Here is a 6,000-nt window from a genome sequence, read left to right on the forward strand (position 1 = left end):
TCTTTATATTTCAGCAAATGAATTGCTGTATACCCGGTGTAGAATGAAAACCCACTGCAGGGTGCAGGTCATTTATTGGCTCTGGATACCTAGAGTTCTTGATGAACCTACAAGCCCTGTATATCCCCACAACCATAGGAGTCCAGGAGACGTAACGGTGTATTGCTTTCAAAAATCTGACATTGCAGGAAAAAGTTACAGAGTAAAACGTAGAGAAAAATTGCAGATTTGTTCACCTCAATTTCAATATTTTTGTTTTCAGTTGTTATTTTCTGTAGGAAACCCTTGAAGGATCTACACAAAATACCCCTTGCTGAATTCAGAATTTTGTCTACTTTTCAGAAATGTTTCGGTTTCTGGGATCCAGCATTGGTTTCATGCCCATTTCTGTCACTGACTGGAAGGAGGCTGAAAGCACAAAAAAATCATAAAAATGGGGTATGTCCCAGTAAAATGGCAAAATTGTGTTGAAAAATTGGGTTTTCTGATTCAAGTCTGCCTGTTCCTGAAAGCTGGGAAGCTGGTGATTTTAGCACCGCAAACTCTTTGTTGATGCCATTTTCAGGGAAAAAGCCACAAGCCTTCTTCTGCAGCCCCTTTTTCCCATTTTTTTAAAAAAAAACAAAATGTTCACTGTATTTTGGCTAATTTCTTGGCCTCCTTCTGGGGAACTCACAAAGTCTGGGTACCACTAGAATCCCTAGGATGTTGGGAAAAAAGGACGCAAATTTGGCATGGGTAGCTTATGTGAACAAAAAGTTATGAGGGCCTAAGCGCGAACTGCCCCAAATAGCCCAAAAAAGGCTCGGCACAGGAGGGGGAAAAGGCCTGGCAGCGAAGGGGTTAAGCAAAATCACATGGTAAACCGGAAATTGTTTCTTCATAGCATTGATCTCTAATTTGTAAGTTAGAGTAGTCACCTGTTCAATGACTCTGAATAGGTAGGTAACAGCAATAGGATTTGGGGCCAGATGCAATTTTGCATTTCCTAAATGGCGACTTCTTAGAAATTGCTATTTAAGAAATGCAGAATGCTATGTACAGAGACACCGATTTCCTAATAGCAAATTCCCATATAGTAAGAATCGCTATTATGAAATCCGTTTCAAGAAATCCCATTGCATTTTAGTCAATGGTCCAGTTTTGAATTTCCTAAATAGCAATTGCTTATTAATAAATTACTATTTAGGAATGCAAAACCAGGGATGGCAAATAGCAAAAGGTCCTCCTTCGTGATCCTCAAAAATAGAGGTGCTACTATAGAGCACATATATGATTAAGGGACATGTGTGTGCTCTATTACAATAAAAAAAAATCACCTTGGGGTGTTTTTTTTTAAATTGCAGCTGGGTACCATCGACTTCAAGTTGGTGGTAACTGAATCTCCTAAATTCTCAAGTCACATTTAGGGAATGCTTTGTACATCAGAGTAGGAATCGCAAATAGGAAATCCCTATTTGCGGTTTCCTATTCTGGAAATCGCAAATTGTAATTTCTGTATGGTTGAAATCGCAATTTGCTATTTCTTCAAGGCCTTCGTAAATAAGAAAAAGCTGTTTTGCATTTCTTAACAGCCTGAAATACTGATTCAGACTGTTAAGAAATGCATAAGAACTTTGTTCATCTGGCCCACAATCTCCTAGAGCAAAGCTTGACTTTCTAATTTCATTGTTCCTTCTGATTTCACTGTCTCTTTTGTAAATGTATTATCATATTTCCCTAATTTCATTTAAAGGTGTTTTGAGGTCAGTGACATATTCAAGGAGAGGTCAGGATTCATCTCTGTCTTGTTTCCATACCTCTCAGGCCATGTCTAACAGCGTATGAGGTTTTCATCCAAACAATAACGCAAAAGAAGAAAATGCAATGCTGCTGTGTTTCTTACATTGTATGGCAAATAGGGCAACCAGCTGCATTTGTTCCCACTTCATGGTTTCTATTTCTAGAAGTTTTTTTTTAGTAGTATTCAAGGTGGTATTATATCGCTCAACCAGCCCATCAGTTTGTGGGTGATAAGCAGATGTTTTTATTTGATGTGTTCCCAACTTTTCACACAGCTGCTTCATGAATTTAGACATAAAGGAACTCCCCTGATCAATAAGTCTTTGTCGAGTAATCCTTACTCTTCAAAAAATCTCAATCATGGCCTTAGCTTTCTGAGTGGTACTGGGGTGTTTCAGGGAAACTGCTTCTAGATACTGGGTTGCATATTCTACCATGACTAAGAAAAATCAATGCCCAATCCAGGAGGTAATAAGGGATCACTAATGTCCATTACTACCTTGAAAAAGGTTTATTCATGATGGAAAATGAACAAAGGGGAGCCCTCAGGGTCAATATTTGCTATTTTTCTGGCAAATGAAACGCTTACTGCAATATCTTTTTACCCGTCCATAAATGTGAGGCCAATAATATTTCTCTACTTCTTCTGGATCAGAGTGTCCCCCCAGTAAATTACTATGTGCTAAAAACAGGACTTCATCCCTGAAATGTTTCAGTATGAGCAACTTCCATCATTTTCTATTTATAAACAGGCAAAGTTAACTGAATCACATGTTTCACTGTCCTAACCTGTTTTCAGCTTTTCCTGTGTTTGGAGGAAGGCTGATCATCACTGCCCATCATCTCCCATTCTTACGAAAACGGCTCCCTCCCTTTCTTTCAGGGAATCCATACCCTATGATTCCAGCTTTGGGTAAACTGTCCCCACAAAAAAGGGTTCTGAAAAATCTGGAATTAAACCTCAACTGCAGCAGTATCAGATTCTTTCCCTTGTATTGAACATCCACCTTTAGCACCAGAAATAACCTTTTATCCGCACGCATGCATTGGATGGCTACCATATTGCTATATTTCTAAACACTCATTTTTCTTTCACAATTTGAGTACCTTCATTCATTTCACACTGAATAATTTTCTTGAAAATAGCATTTTTCATTAAAAAATACATCAGTACCGAAAGTGTGTTTCCACTCTCCCTGGAAAATAATGACAACGTTTGTTTTACTGACTTGCACATTTTGACAGCATTTTTTTAATGTGAATTTACCAATTTACTTCACCATCTAATTCTCTTCACAATAAGAATAAATAGCTTTCTCTTTAAAACAAAGACCTTATTTACTGAAGCCTCAACAAACTATTTCTGCTTTTTCAATGATTTTATGCTTCTCACTGTCTTCATGCTCTTCATAATATTTGACACTACTCTTCTATAGAAGAACTTCTAACAAAGTTCTCTGAATGTCTTCTTTGTAAATCTATCTGGTTGGTCTCTTCTTTTTCTGGCATTATCTATTTTTTTTAAAACAATACGATTTTCTTCTAAGATGTTGATAGATATTCAATGCTACTTACACCTGTAGAAGACAGTTTACATGATATCATTTGTTTATAAAAGATTGGGGCCCATATTTATACTTTTTGACGCACAACTGCGCCAACGCAGTTGTGCGTCAAAAATGCGACCGCCGGCTAACGCCATTCCAACGCGCCATGCGGGCGCCTTATTTATGGAATTACGTTAGCCGGCGCTGCGGACTGGTGTGCGTAAAAAAAAATGACTCATACCAGGCAGCCCCGGCGTATGGGAAAATGTGGATCGTGCGTCAAAAAATGGGGCAAGTCAGGTCTGAGGCAAAATTCAGGCCTCAAACCGGATTTGCGCCATTTTTTTGGACGCCCAACCTCCATTGACATGACTCCTGTCTTAGCAAAGACAGGAGTCATGCCCCCTTGCCCAATGGCCATGCCGAGGGGACTTCTGTCCACTGGGCATGGTCATTGGGCATAGTGGCATGTAGGGGGGCCCAAATCAGGCCCCCCTATGCCACAAACAATCTGAAAAAAATACTTATCCGAACTTACCTTTACTTCCCTGGGATGGGTCCCTCCATCCTTGGGTGTCCTCCTGGGGTGGCCAAGGGTGGCAGGGGGTGGCCCTGTGGGCAGGGGAGGGCACCTCTGGGCTCCTTCCGAGCCCACAGGTCCCTTAACGCCTGCCCTGACCCAGGCGTTAAAAAAAGGCGCACATCAGGCTGTGCATCGTTTTTTAAGTCCCACCCCCTCCTGTGCGTCAAAATGACGTCAGAGTATAAATATGGGGCACAGGCCTTAAAGTCATTTTTTGGAAGGGAACACCTACCTTGCATATAATTAACGCAAGGCTGGTTCCCCCTTCCAAAAAATGACGCACATGGTGGAATTTTGACGCCCGCGGGGTCGGAGGTCAAAGTATAAATATAGGGCAGGGTTTGCGCCAATTGTGCGTCAAAATGTTTGACGCACATTCAGCGCAAACAGAGTATAAATATGCCCCTGGGTGCTTTCAGATGATTTTAATCCTTTTTATCATTGTTTCGTTCCTGTGGGTGTTCCATGTTTGGAGTCTTCTCTGTAACAACTTTATTTCCTCCTCTTTGTCTGCTGTTTGGTTGGCGTCTTTAATCAACTTGAACACCTACACAGAAAGTAAAAGATGTATGGTATTCATTTCTATATCTCACAGACTTATTATTAAAAAAAAAACTCTTCAATAGTTCAGTTTAGTAGCAACAGTCTTTACTGACACACTTAAACAGGCTGAAAGTGGTGTTTGGTTCAGCTCACAAACAGCTATTTGCCTACTAACACTTCTAAAAAGAAGAAAGGATGAGTGTGGAAGGATCTGTGGTAACATCATGTCTTGTATTATCACAATTAAACAGTTCACAAAATCTGCATGGTTGAGTTTGATTAGAGAGGGCTACTTTTTATGAGTATACAGACTAAATGCTTAATTTTTATAAGATCATACCCTCTCTGTGACACATCTGCTCATGGTGAAACTGGGTGTGAAAGGCTTTGTTGATAAAGTCATCCCCTTGTAAATATATTTACTCTGAGAGAATAGGGTGTTTACTTTTTTTTAAACTTTATTTATTTACGTTTTTGAGATAAGTGTAAGCACATACAGCACAGCAACATGAGCAGGCAAACAGTGTGAGCAGAAGCACATCAACTCAATCAAATACAATAGAGCAGGTCAATTCTGATACATTGAGAAACAAGGTGAGGTACAATACATAGAGAGCAACATTGGGCGCTACAGTCCATCAGTGGACCGGAGAGTAGTGATGGTATGAAAAGGGGACTGTTCATCGCCCCCCGCTGAAGGTGCAGGTGACAAAGTTTGAAGGGAGGTCCTTGAAGATTGCCAGATATTTTACTGGCGAGAAGCGAAAGGCTGGAGGGAGGTGTATAGCTCTCTGTTAGTATCGCAGTAGATGAGGTCCCTAAACCAGGCCGGCTCCATAGGACAAGCCATGCTGCCCTAGTGCAAGGTGATCCGATGTTTAGCAAACAACAGCGCCAATGCAGCACAGCACGAGTGGATTTTGGAAGCCTCTTCACATAGCCCAGTAGAGCCTGGAGTGGGTCGGGGGTGAGTTCCTGATCTTTCATACGGGATAGAGCAGAGTAGATGATGCCCAAGTATGTAGAGACAGCAGGGCATGACCAGGTCAAATCGAAGACATCGGTCTAGTCGACATTACATTTGAGACGTTGGTAAGACTGTGCGAGAGCTGAAGTGGTGGTGTATGCACAATGAACAAATTAAAACTGCAAGAATTATTGCTGGTAGTTGTTACTAATCTGAAATGTGTGCAGCCATAATACAAAATTTTATCTGACAAAAAGCGACCCATGTCCCTCTCCCAGGGTAAATCTGACCTTTTGAGCCTGCTGGGCCTAAGTTGAAGGGATGTTTGATATAGACGTGAGATGAAATGCACATTGTCGGTAGCCACAATGTGAATGAACAATGAGAAAGAACTCTTGGCTTCATTGTGTGTGTAGGCAGCACAGTGCGCAAGGTATCATAGAGCCTGTGCAAAACTAATCTATCAAGCGCAGAGGATTGATGTCCCCTGCTCACATCAGCAGCCAAGTGGAGCCTAGAGTCTGTTAACAGATCATCAATTGTGTGTAAATGGAGGACAGCAAGATTGTGTTGAGACA

The sequence above is a fragment of the Pleurodeles waltl genome, chromosome 6, assembly GCF_031143425.1.
Source record: "Pleurodeles waltl isolate 20211129_DDA chromosome 6, aPleWal1.hap1.20221129, whole genome shotgun sequence".
In the NCBI taxonomy this organism is placed as follows: Eukaryota; Metazoa; Chordata; class Amphibia; order Caudata; family Salamandridae; genus Pleurodeles; species Pleurodeles waltl.